The sequence below is a fragment of the Erythranthe guttata genome, chromosome 4 (assembly GCF_056151865.1).
Source record: "Erythranthe guttata isolate IM_541 chromosome 4, IM_541, whole genome shotgun sequence".
In the NCBI taxonomy this organism is placed as follows: Eukaryota; Viridiplantae; Streptophyta; class Magnoliopsida; order Lamiales; family Phrymaceae; genus Erythranthe; species Erythranthe guttata.
In genome coordinates, this window is record NC_142536.1 from 7,068,982 (window position 1) to 7,083,975 (window position 14,994).

Genomic DNA, 14,994 nt, shown 5'->3' on the forward strand with positions numbered 1-14,994 from the left:
CACCTCAATGCTTGCCAATCACTCGAAACCCTTGCCTTGTAACTCTCGGCCAAGCACCTCAATACTTGTCCAACTCTCGGCCACCGTTCGGCCCATGTGTAGCTTGCGTTGTGCCAACACTTCTTGGCACCATTTCTTTGCCCACACGGTCTTTGGCACGCCCACACATCGGGCTGCCTTCATTGACTTGCCAATCCGTTGTGCCAACTTGCCCACACTCGTCAAGTCTTGGTCGATTTCCTTCGAACGTTCGTTTGCCTAAGTTATGGGCCGCATGCCGATCACTGCCCACGCTTGTCCGCATTTGCTGCCGAGCAACGCCCGTGCCAACCACTAGTACTTTCGATCACCGTTCCCACTTGAACCAAGCCGATCCTTGCTTTCTCGGACAAACACCCCGAATGCTTGCCCGACACTCAACCACTCATTGGCCAATTGTGTGGCTGTCTTGTGCCAACCCTTGCTTGGCACCCATTCTCGGTCATGACTCGGCCACACTCGAGTCATTACCGATATCACCGACTAAGGGGGTAACAACATACTACATGGTATTAATATTGCATGTCATTTTATGCAATATTGTTATAATATTTATTTTTGAAATTGTAATAATACTTTGCATATTATCTATTGTAATGTTGGTAAATATATTTGAAATAAATCTATGTTTAGCATTTTGAACTGAAATTTATTCATTATGGCAACAACAAAGTCGCAGCGTTGCAATGGAAGTTGAAAATCAGTGTCCACGGTAATGTTCCGCAATGCTCCATACAAGGCATTGCTCTTTTAGTTAGTTTTTAAATATTGGCTTAAGTCGATTGTAAATAGTGTTTTTTATATGGGTTTAAACACTAATTTAACAAGCAGATTGTAATAGAGACTTACAAAGAATATAAAAAATAAACTAGATCACATGATATTAGTCGATTGATATTTCATATAGAGAAAGTACGATAAGTTAGGTGACTAAATATTATTTGATTTGGATTTAGTTGACTTAAACACTCTGTCAACTGATTCGTACGAGCGTGCATATAAATTCAGTTCATTAACTAAAAAGAAATTGTTGGCTAACAAAATAATTAGTTGAGTAACAAACAAAACTTATTTGACCAACAAAAAAATTTAGTCGACTAACAAAAAAATTAGTAAATTTGGATGTAGTCGACTTGCATTTAGCCGGCTTCCTGAAAGTAGGGTTGAACTCTCAAACTGCAATTGTGTAGAGATCTATTTGTTGTGATGGAACATGTGATTTATTTGTGGTTAATGTGGTTTGGTTTAGGCAAAATAGTGATTGTTAGCCAACAAACAAAATCATTAACTTGTTGATTTGCATGTAGTCGATTTGCGTTTAGTCAAATTAATTTAGTCCGCTATCAGTCCTGCAAGCGGGATTGGCTATTGTGGATCGGTGTTGGCCACGTGCTTAATTGGGATGAACTTAGTTCAAATGAAAATATGGGATATTTTGCTCAACATAAACACAAAATGAATTTTCCTAATATTTAATAAATAAATAAAATGTGCTTATTCGGAATAAAATTAGGTGTAATGTCATTTACACTTTCTACAAAAATTGGAACTGACTAGTCAATTCAATTAAATTTATTGGTGGCTACTAAAAAAAGAGAATAATTTTACTAATGATACACTAAAAATATGATTGAATTATTGTAAATTAGTGACATTATGATGAAATCCTGTTTAATATGGTATTTTAGTTGTTTTACCATTATATTGAAATAAAGAGTCCAATATGTTACGAATGTCTTATTTGATTACATGCTTAACTTGAATTAGATTGGATTGTATTGATCCCCTATTGATTCGTAACTTAGTGCATAGGTAAGATGTTTTAGTATTAAATTATTAAAATATGACATGAAATGTGATTTCTGAATAACGTTCTTAAATTAAGAATAACCATATCTCAATTTGATACTTTAGGGGTAAAAGATATATTTTGCCTTCAAAATTGGTTGAAAAATATCCAATTAAATATATTTTGAAAGAACGTCAATTGATTTTCTACAACAACATTATATGAATTATATTTATTATCTATAACCTTTTCTCAAAATTATGATTATATGTTATATGTGATGTAACAAATTAATTCACAATTTATTTTAAGTGCTACAAAAGGACTTGATTGTTTTTAGCACATATCTTTGATCCTTGAGTGCTTTATATGGATGTATAAATCTCGTAATGATTCCCGAAGAGTTCACAAAGACCGTCAATTGATGATTAAAGAATGTAAAATGTTAAAATCTTGGACACATAAAATTTTCTATAAAGTATTTATCAAATAAAATCTTTATTCGTTAATCAACTTCTAAAAAAAATAATTAAAATAAATTATACGAATACATTTATCCATTGAATAGCCTTATGGTTGGTTGTGTGATCAATGGATGTAAAGAAATACCATTTTTTTATCTATAGAGGATTACGTTTAGCTTATTTGAACGCTATTGGTGTATTAGTGTATCTTATCACAAAACTTGACATTGCATTTTCAGTTAAATTATTGTCAATATATAATTAGACACAAAAAACGGAAGACATTGAGATAGTTAAACATATTTTTTGGTACTTCATGGATCAGCCGATATGAGATTATTTTACTCAAAATAGTTAAGAACCCCATTAGTGGATTATGTGTATAGTAGTATACCTTGAAGTCGATATGTATCTTTACTTGTGGTGTTGTTGTTATATTGTGGCTTTGAGTGAAGCAAACATCAAGATTCAATTCTTCCAATTTATTCTAAAATTATGGCATTGTATGAAGCACGTTGTGAATGTATATTGTTGAGATCTATGGTACACTATATTCAAAGGATAAGTGGATTATCTTTAATAAAAAGCAACATTGTTATATGAAGACAATGTTTGTATGTTGCTCTTATTAAAGACTGCTATATCAAGATATCCGAAACAAAGCACATCATCATCAAAGTTGTTCTATATCCATGAGCTTCGAAACAATGTTGATATAGAAGTTTGTCATATTGTTAAAAAAATAATTTAAATTATTTTGTTTCAAATAGGGTGCTAAATTTTATTTTTAACATATAAAACCAATTGAATTGTCAAAAATTGTATAGAAAATCGCAATAAATTGCAAAAACAAAATGTTGGGTTATTTTAATAAAAATAATATATTTTATTATAAATTTTAATAATGACTTTGACCACTCTTATGAGGTTCATTAGACCACTATTTTGAAAGCTTCAAAGTCAATATTTTCCTACATAAAATACCATAATTTCTATATTAAATTGAGGTTTTATGGGGGTTATATTATATGTTATATAAAGGGATATTGTGGCTTTGCATGTAGAAGAGAAAGAGAGGATAAAAAAAAATAACTTTCTAAAGATCCTATATATATTATATGTTGAGCTCTTGTTGTGTGTCGCGTATAAGTTTCTACTTCACTTGAACGTGTAATTTCGGTGAAGTTACAACGGAGAGATAGGCTGGGTTGTTGTATCCCATAGGCGACACGATCGGAACCTTTTTGCACCTCATTATGGAAGGGGTCGTGAAATTCGTCTTAAGAAAGCGACCTAGTCCGTGCCTCACCTTGCCTATCTCCATATTATTGTGGATATTATTGCAACTAATTATCAACTAAGAAAAGAGAGAGCAAATAGAGGACGAGCTTCAATCCGCCAATTCGGTGATCAATCATCAAAGTGCAGCCGTGGTTCCAACACAAAAACAATAGAGTTATGTCAAATAAAAATTATGTCTAGATTCAAATTGAAAAGTTGAAAACTCGAAACGAATCGATCGAATCGCAAACCTTAAGAGTTTGACAACCATGATTACATGTGCAAATGCCTTATCACGATGCTCAAAACGTTGGCTAATAAATATAGGTTTAAGTAAATAAAATTCTATACACACGATGATAATGTCTAAAGATATAAAGCAAGTTAAAATATTATATCTTCTAAATAAAATTATTAATTATCATATAATATGAAATTAAACAAAATACATTTAACTCTACCTCGAAAATTAAAAAAACAACTCTACCTCTTGTTGGTAAGCATGACAATTTGCGTAAACAAATATACTTACTTGTTTGTGGAAACAAATCGAAATTGTGAAACACAAAATATCGTTTGAGGCTTGCTAAGCAATTATTAATGATGTTTGTTTAGAACTGGAGATCTGCAACATTAGTAGCGCATATTTACAATTGCTACTAGAATAGTTGGATTTTGGCTTTTAAATAGGTTAAAAGCTATTTATATATAATTAAAAATTGAAAGATCAAAGTAATTTGTTTTAATCAAAAAAGGGTGATATCCTCTTGGAAACTCAAGCCCAAGTTTAAACTCGGCCGTTGGTTTGTTTTTCGAACGTTGACCATATATGTTTCTTCTCAATCCAAGATTTCTACCTTTGAGACATTTTCATTCAATTTAATTCATAGTTTCAAACAAGTAATAAATGAAATTAATCTTCCTATGTACAAATAAGATGATCCAATTAATATTACTCAATATTAATTGGTAAAAATTACTCCCTCTGTTCCCATATAATTGACGTTTTTAGCTCAGCACATGGATTAAGAATAGCATTAATTATTGCTTAATTTTAGGAAAAAATATAATCTTAGACTAAATTACCCTTTATTTTACTCAATCTCTCCTTAGTCTCCACTAATTTCTCTCCTCATTAATTGGCTATTATAACCATATCAATGGCATTGAGTGATTATATATATATATATATATATATATATATATATATATATATATATATATATATATATATATATATATATATATATATATATATATATATATATATATATATATATATATATTCGTTCTAAAGTCATCTTATCTACCATATTTTTCCTTTTTTTCTTTTCTTATGAAAACATGTTTTTCTAAACAATAAACTAAGAATATAAACAGTCTGATTGAACTCCTATCGTCACCTTGTTATCATCCAAAGCATTTAAATATTTTTTTTGAAAAACACTCAAAACTTTCCAGCCAAAATATCATGTTCCCTCCTAAACATTCAAATTTTCTGCTAATTTTGCCTCAAATATTTTTCATTTCAGCCAAAATACTTATATAAAATGAAATTAACATGATTGTTGACGATTAAAACAAAATGGATACACCATTAACCGGAATAGATCTAAATGCGAAGTCGCCGAATTTTGACATTGCTATGGTTATCGGTACAGAAAATGAAGCCTTCAATAGCCAATCAAATCAACAAGTTGCATATTTAATTCCCGATCTCAATCTCAATCTAAGTTCGACATATATTGAAGATGATACGATTGTGGAAGTTGCATTACAAACACCTGTTGGGCTCGATCATAGTATAGGTACAATTTGTTTTTAATTTCGAACATCATATGGCAATTTTTTGCTCCTACAGTTATGCCAAAACACATGCAAGCATATCATCTGTATAATTTATTTTAAATAGCACAAAGTACACCATTGATGGGATAGGTTATTTAACTCTTCATCTTCATGAGTAACAACTGGACAAAAATCAATATCATACTAGTGTATATGTTCTAATTCTTACCCTTATTAGTCAGGAGTTCTTTTCTTTGGTCGATAGAATTTGTAATGAAGTCCATCCATTCATCAGTTAAAACAATAATAGTAATCCATGGATATTTAATTTTTTTTTAACTATTGAATAGATGAGGATATCAATGAAGAAAATGAGGATGAAGATGGAGATGTAAATGCAAATGAAGAACTACCACAACCATCAAGTCACGTAAACAGATTGAAAACTGTAAGCAATGGGGAGCGTCAAGCTATTTACAATATGTTGCAGCAATAAAGTTTTAATGGCAAATTCAAACAAGGAGTGACAAGAATGATAGCATCACAGTTTTCAGTCTCTATGCGAACAGTTCAACGTATTTGGAAACAATCTGGGTACAGTGGCACGCACGCTAATGTATCTCATAGAAAGACAAGAAATTGCGGTCGTAAGAGAGTTCAAATTAACCTTGAACAAATACGTGAAATCCCTTTACACCGGCGAACAACTCTTCGTTATTTATCTTGCTCTATGAACGTGAAAAAGACAACATTATTTAGACGTCTTAAGTCAGGGCAAATACGACGACACTCAAGTGCTATAAAACCATTTTTAACGGAGGAAAACAAGAGAGCTCGACTACAATTCTGCCTATCGATGCTTGATAGTAATAGCATGCCGCATGATCCGACTTTCATTGGGATGTATAATACAGTTCACATCGACAAAAAGTGGTTTTGGATGACAAAAAAGTCAGAGAATTACTACTTGTTACCGGATGAATAAGAACCACTACATACTTGTAAAAGCAAAAACTTCATTGGAAAAGTGATGTTTTTAGCCGTTATAGCTCGTCCAAGGTTTGATGCGGAAGGGAATGAACTATTCTCTGGAAAAATTGGCGTGTTCCTTTTTGTTACACAAAAGCCTGCTAAAAGGACGAGTGTCAATAGAGTTGCAGGTACAATGGAGACAAAAACCATACCTTCGGTGAAAAGAGAAATTATAAGGTCGTTTTTAATTGAAAAGGTCCTACCTTCTATTAAAGAAAAATGGCCGATAGAGGATTCAAGGTGTTCAATATTTATTCAACAAGTCAATGCTAGAACGCATGTTGATCGCAACGATGATCTATTTTGCCGAGCAGCTGCGCAAGGTGGATTTGATATCCATTTAACGTCTCAACCTCTGAAATCTCCAGATTTGAATATCCATGATCTTGGATTTTTTAAGGTTATTTAGTCCTTGCAGCATAAGGAGCCAGTTAAAACCATTGACGAGCTTGTTAGTGTCGTTCAAAGATCATTCCAAGCTTTTGAAGTGACAAAGTCAAATCGTATAATTTTTAACCCTACAAGCATGTATGGTAGAAATTATGCGAGCCAAAGGTTCTATGAAATATAAGATCCCATACATTAAGAAAGCCATGTTGGAAAGGGCCGGACAACTTCCTACTCAGTTAAAATGTGATCCGGAATTAGTACAAGAAGTGCTTGATTATTAAAGTTAATTAAGTAAAATGACAAGAATTTGTGTGTGTTTGCACAGAAGAGGGATGCAACAATTATTTTGTTATCACCAAATTTAATTATTTTGGAGTTTTTTTGTGTCATGTTTTTGTGTCTAATGAGCAATGAAATTCCATGAGTTTTTTTTTTGTTACCAATAGCATAATCTAATTGACAATATTTAATTTTATCCATATAATCTACATATGAGGTATTATATCTCCCACTCGACCAAAAAAAGGAGAAAAAAATAATTTAAACAAAAATAGTTGAACCATGCAGCAAGAATTTTGCTTTATCCCACTGTAATTTATATCTCTTCACAATTTTGCTTTATCAGAATAAGTGAGATAGCTTCAACCACATCGAAAAATAAAAAATCGAATTAAGATTAATATGAAATATATAATTGTCTAATAAAAGTTGAGAAAATAAATATTTAACATTATCCTAATAATTTGTTGAATTTCTTCGTCCTCAAAAGCTTCTTCTCCTTCGGTTGGAAACTTGTTCAAAACGAATCCACAATCCGCAACTACATTTAAATCAAAATCACGTACAACTTTTTGATTTGGAATAACAACCGACAAAGCTTCAAAATTTGATGGCATGGATTGTTGGACTCTTGATTCTCCATCTTCTTCATATTTTTGTTCAAGCTCCGGTAGATTTTCAATTTTTTCGTTTCTTCTTCATCTTTATGTTCAAAGTCCTTTTATATTTTATTTTGTTATTTCATTTCATCTTCACATGAGTGAGTTTCTTATAAGAGCAAGAGAAGATGAAGATTTGGAGACACTAAAGATCACTTTATAATTCTGAATAAGTGTACGCATGGAATTAAAAAAAAATTGTATTAACTATGTTGAAATTGTTGTTATTTTTATAAATACAATTAATAAGAGATTAAAAAAGTGAGTTATGAAGAGAGAGTATTGGAGGTGGTTAATAAGGGTATAATTGGAAATTAGTAATGTAGTATTATAATTGTAAAGTGACAGATAATATGGAACAAGAAAGATTATCAAAAGTGACAGATAATTAGGAACGGGGGAAGTATAGTATAAACTATGAACTATGAAAGTTCAAACAATCCACCACATGAATAAAATTGTTTAATCAATCTTATTGCATGAGACATAACTGTCAAAATATTCTTTATAAGTATGTCATCGAGATAGGTGTTATTTTTTATTTTGAACCTTCCCTAGTATATGTTTATTGAATTTACTTAGCCAATCAGTGAATTACTATCTTGAATTGCCGGCTGTTTGTTGAAACTAAAACAATAAACTTAAAACTATACTAAACAAACTAGTTACAAGTTCTCCGTGTGTTCATTTTGACCCTAAACACTCTTGAGTTCTGTGAGTACTTTAGAGAATTTTAGACTTTACGAATTCTCAATGAGCTGACCCAACTCACACAAACTACGAGACCGAATATATGATTAGTATCTGAGAGAATAAATATGCCTAAAAGCGGGGTGAATTAGGCTTTTTTTTAATAAATATTTTTGCAGATTTAAATTTCAAAAAAAATATTTCTAGAAAAATATATTTTTCTTTGAGGAAAATAAGTAATAGATTTTTTGCAAACTTATTTCGAAATACGATAAAATAGAGTGCATAAAGTAAATAACATCAAATTTATCAAATTTATAGTGGTTGAAAAATTCATCTACTCCACTATGCCAGGCTCTCGGATTTTTATTCCACGTGCCTCCAAGATTTTTGGATCCTCCACACGAAAAAATATGTGATTACAAGACTCTAATGACTTTCACACCAACGACGTGCTTGCAAGAGACTCACTATTTTTCACATATCAACACGTGCTTACAAGAGATTCACTCTTTCACACAAACAACATGCTTACAGGAGATATATCTTTTGCACTCAACAAGCTCTTACAACAAAGAATTGCTATCTAAGAGCTTTATAGAATTCCTCTCAACATATATAATGAAACAAGTGATAAGTAAGAAGAGAATTTTGAAATACACAACAAATAAATGACTAGCTCTTGTCAAAATTCGTTTTGAATTATTGGTCCATTATTTATAGGTGTAGCTCTTCATCTCTTGAAATGTAAAGATCAATCTTTAAGCTGTTCATTGATTTAATGATGAGTGTAATTGATATCCAGCTGACTATGTTCAATCAAATCACTTAAATATGGTAAGCGTTTGAATTTTAAAACTCAAGAGGAGTGTTTTTTTTTTTCAAAAACGCTTTTCAACTAAACAACTACATACATCTTCTCTCATAAAAAAAAAAAACAACTACAAGAGCTTCAACAACTTCTAGGACAAACTTGCCAACTACCAGACAACTTATATATTTTGAAACTTTGATTCATAAGATTGAAAAATAATTTGAACTTTGCCATATCCGGAAATATTGATTATCACTCGGATGTTTGACCATAAAAATATTTTTCAAAATTTATTCAAATAATCTGAATAATAATTTTTTTCTAAAGATAAAAGATATTTTCAAATTCAAATCTATTTTACCTTCAAAATGAATCAATCTATTTTTCAAAGGGATTTTCGTTCGTATCAATGCTGAATTTTCAAGATGTTTTTCAAAATAAAAATATTTTATTTTCGATTAAACAAATTGCTTTTTGAAATTCTTTTTCCAAAAATATTTTTCCTTGGAGAAACAAATTGGATCTTATTCTTATTGATCCAAGAAGCAAGAATTTGGACCAAGCCATGTAGAAAATTGTTCGGATCTCGTTCTCGGGCTAGTTCAAGAACATTGTGCCTCTTATGGGTTCTGTCACTTCGATCTTAATTATTTGGTCTCGATTAATTTTGTCTAATAAAAACATGGCTGAAGAGTACAACACTTGTATTTGACAAGATATAGATGTATTAAAAATTGTATCTTACTATTTTAATGTTATAGGTTTGCACTAATCGCATTATAAGAATAAAATGGAATTAACCAAAGTGTTACACTTGTTTAAGCTACACATAACTGGTTGTCCTATCGAACTTGGCCCGTAAGACCTCCAGTTGCCAAGATAGATTTTCGTATAAGGTAATGTAGGCATGTTTAGGCTTTAAACTCACTCCCTCATGATCAGATGTACCTTTAGTAATCGATTCGCTAGGTTATCTTTGGATTTCGCAAAATTAATGGAAATTATTCCATTAAAGAGGAACAGTCTCACGGTATTATATCTATGGCGATCATGCCGAGTATTCAAGTTTGGTTTTAAATTTAATATCCAGTTTGCATTACTATATTCCTCAAGTACCAATTCGAGCATATTTCACTTGCAGTCAAACACCCCACATTTTGAGACGATGGTATATCATCTTTCGTGTTTGGAAATCTATTTGATATGCCACTAGACATAAAAAGAGTTCTCCATAAGTTGTCCGATAAACTCAAGTTTAATCATGTCTTTAAGTTTTGATTTATCTGTTTGGCTACCTCATTCGATGTGAATATGGTGCATTGATTTGCTGAATTATCCATGAACACACATGAGCAAGCATTTTCTTAATTACTCGAAACATATAGAACATAATCTGGTTAGTTGTCACAGAGATTGCACACAAACTAATCTTTATAATAATTGTGAAACCAAGAAAAATAATTTGAATAAAAAGTGATTAAAAGTTAGAAAGTTATTTTGAATATATGTTATACATGAGTGTTATTCAAATCAAAATGTAAAATCAAAATTTGTAACGGCAAGTGATTTTACGCAAAATTTTATTATGTAAATAGTTTGAAACTAATACTACTTTGGCACTAGTGTATAACATATATAATTAATTTAATGACCAAGGCAACTTTGAAGAAAGAGTTATTGGTCTAATAATTTGGAATCAAAGTTTTTGGTTTACATACTTTAACACATATATTCTACCAAGATATAATTGGATCTTACAAATCATATCACAAAAATAAATTTAATCAAATATGCTAAATAGTATTAATATTATTTAATAGCTTAGTTTTTGCGGGTAACGGTTACATTTGCTTAAAGGAGATCATCACATAGGTATTCTTTTCCTACATAGAACACTCATTTGATTAGAACATATTTATTGACACAAGTTAATTTGAACTCTTTCTTTGTTAGAACAAAACCATTAATTAAGTTCTTCTAATATCCGGAACACGTTATACATCATTCAAGGTAACGTCTTTCTTAAAAGTGAAGTTTACGATCACGTCGGTACTATTTGTGGGTGGGGGGCGGGGGTAAAAATTTTTTTAGGTATTTTTGTAATTATATTTTTTTTTAATATTAGTTTTGGCCTAATTACATTTTTTTTAATTATTTTAACCGTCATTTTTTGTTTCTTCTCCATAATGTTGAAATAATTATCGATGTATATATCATATTTAATATAGAAATATAAAATAAAATGGAAAAAAATTGTACTATTTAAGTAAAATTTATGAATATTTACTTCTTCTTTTTTTATATTTTTTTAATCAATATGTTTAAAATATAATCTAGGACAATGCATCGAATCCCCAAAATATTAAGTGCAATACGTTATTAGAATCATTTGGATTAATTAGTATATATTTTTTTTTCATATGAAATATGATAAGATTATAATATATATTACTTTAATTAAAAAAAATGAACAATACAAACTTATTTTAGCAATGTATTGTGAACCTAATTATTTTTAGGCGCTGCCTCGAAATCCAAAATTTAGTTTGCCCTTCCTTACGTTTTGATCCTGGTTCCGCCCCTGCTTGACATTGTTCTTCCATGAAGAGCTTTTGTTATTGCTCCAACAACTTCTTGAAAAAGAACATGCTCTTGTCATAACAAATGTGACGAGTATCCCAATGTCTACTTACAACCCTCGAGTATCGCTCACTAGGTAGACCTCTGTTACAACTGCTTAAATGTGCACATTGTCGTTCTCATAAACAATTAAGTCCACGTGATGTTTCAATTTAACTTCTCTGAAACAAAGTCAGACTATACACGATTCATTATGCAAATATTATGCCGTTTTCCAAAAAACAAAATAACAAAAGTTTTGCAATAAATAGATTCGTTTTATGCAACTTTTTTTGCTGAAATATATAAAAAGCATAGACTGATTTTGTCAGGTATTTTTCTCTATTGAAAGTACATAAACAAATTTCGGGCAAAAATTCAAACTAGAATATAAGATGTGCGCAAAGAAAAAAAAAACTCAGAAATTGTATTGTCTTAAGATTATTAGTAAATGTAACAATTTGCATCGACATAAATACTTACTTGTTTGTCGAAAAGAACTGGAATTGCGAAACACAAAATACTATTTGATCCTTGCTAAAAAATTCATTTGAGATAATATTTATGGGCTGCCGAAAGTACACATACTTTATTTGGTAGTTTCTCAAAGTACAACAATCGATTTTCAATATCCAATCCATGGTGAACTTGAAAGTACACATTCGCTATTTGAAAAATCAACTCTTCAAGGAATTTGGATGTCAGAGTGAAACATTGTTCCAAAACAGACATAACTATTCGTCGTGTTTGTTCAGAACTTGCACCGAAAAAAAAAAAAGGCGAATCTGAAGATATGCAACATTGTTAACTTATATATCCACAATTAGCACCATAATATTTTGATTTGGGCTTTAAATTGGGCCCAACAATTCAATTATTTAATTAAAAACTAAATGGCTAAATTCAATTGTTCTAATTCAAAAGGGTAATATCTTTTGAAAACCCAAGCCCAAGTTTAAACCCAACCCGCCCGTTATTTTTCGAATCTTGACCATCTATGTTTTCTTCCCAATCCGATATATTTACTTTAAAAATAATTTTCACTCAACTTATTGATGATTGAAATAACACAACTCAACTAATATTACCCAATATTAATTAGTGAAATCATAGTATAAACCATAAAAGTTCCGACACCATCCACATTACTTAATTTGTCCTGCAAAAACTGTTTTTCATCATCAGTTTCGAACCAACTGCGTCTCACATATCTTAAACATCTTAACTTCATTTTCCACACATGTTATCTTCTCTTTGTATTCCCATTGTTTCTCTTCATTGTTCAAGTTTTCTTAAAATTAATCTTTCTCACGTTTTTCATCATTGCTTTTTTCGTGTGTATATCACTAATCCTCTTGCACTCTTAGAGTAGCATAATGATCGAGTGTTTATACTAATTGAACGAAGTTTTATGCCATACGCAAATGGGACTGAACATAATCCAACCCATATTCTTGGTTATGAAGGATACGGGACGGGGTTTCGCTGTTGTGTCGTCGGAGCCGCAAGGGAGACCTTATTACAACGGATGATGTGTCAATTTTTATTTTTAATTTTTTTATACAAAATTTATTCTCCCACTTATGTATTTGTAAATTTAGCGAGATAGAAGAGCAAGTGAAAAATGGTGCGAAGTTTATTTTTATTGAATAATATTTATTTATAGAAACTTATAATATGTAATCAATTTTAAAATATTCTCTTTCACCTTACAAACCTATAATCAATAAAATCGTTCAAAATATAATTATTCGTAACATTGTAACATTTTTATATATGTAGTTAACGAATTTTTAATAATTTCTTTTGATAAAAAAATAAATTATTATTGTTTATGTTAAGTTGTTGGAATTATTGTGTTTGATTGAAAGTGTTACAAATTTTGTGAAATAGATGATTTATGGATTATCTGTAATAATACTTCGGTTGTTATAACTTAATTTGATTAACATATTTTTTTAACAAAAAATATAACATATATTACCGAATACTGAATCGAATTTTCGATTCGGTATTTTACACTTACCGATTCTTTTTGTTTTGTTCGATTCGGTCGGTTTGACAACCGAGTGAACGTCCAAAGGCCAAAACACATGCAAAATAAAGTTTAGGTAAGACTTGTGTTTGACCCATGTACATGAGTTGTAATATGCATTTTTTTGTCAATTGATTTCGATAATAAGAGCAACTCCAATGCTACACATCAAAATTGGATTATCAAATACTCATTTGATAATTAAGATAATATTTTAATATCCATTTACAATTTATTTACTCCAACCATAGTTATCTAAATCAATAATCAATTGGAAGTTTTTTAGTGTTTTTATTTGTAATTGCCACGTGTCATTTTTTGATTGGATGTTTAGGTAGTTATTTTTTTGATAACTCAATTTCCGGGATGTATTTTTACATTCAAAGAGGTAGAATATCAAAATACTTACCCATTTTTATACTCCCATTGGAGTGGATAATTTTAATTTAGGAATATAAAAAAGGTGGTTTATGGATTTGATAATCCATTTGATACTCCCGTTGGAGTTGCTCTAACTAAGAAAAAATAACTGAGGTATGTCATTATGTACTTCTGATTTCTCATTACAATATATAGAGTGCTGCAGCAATATTATTATCACCTAACAAAGAAATACCAGATATTATATACAAAAAAAAAAAAAAACAAATAATATTAAGATTCATGGTTGATAAAATTTAATTAAATCTTATATACAAAAGAAAGAAACGCTAGTGCAATCTAAAAAATCCTAATGACATATTTATAATTCTTTGTAAATTAATATTATTATCATTATTTCATTTTCTTTTTTCGAGTTTCTTTTACTTTCATATCAAATCAGATTTCCAAATCGGCTAGCAAAATCATAATCCCTCTAATTTTTTATTTTTTTTATAAATCTCTCTTTTTTACACACATTGATGTGAATTTTTTTGTTCATAATCATTTTGCCCTGCTAATTTAACTTTTTATATTGTTTTGGTAATTTAAATTTCACAACTAATTCTTTTAATAATATATAATTTTTTTTAATACAACTTAATTATCATATATTCAATTTTTTTTTTACAATGTTATCCCGTGCATTGCAGGAGGAGAATAGCTAGTTACATTTTATTTGAATTAATATGTTT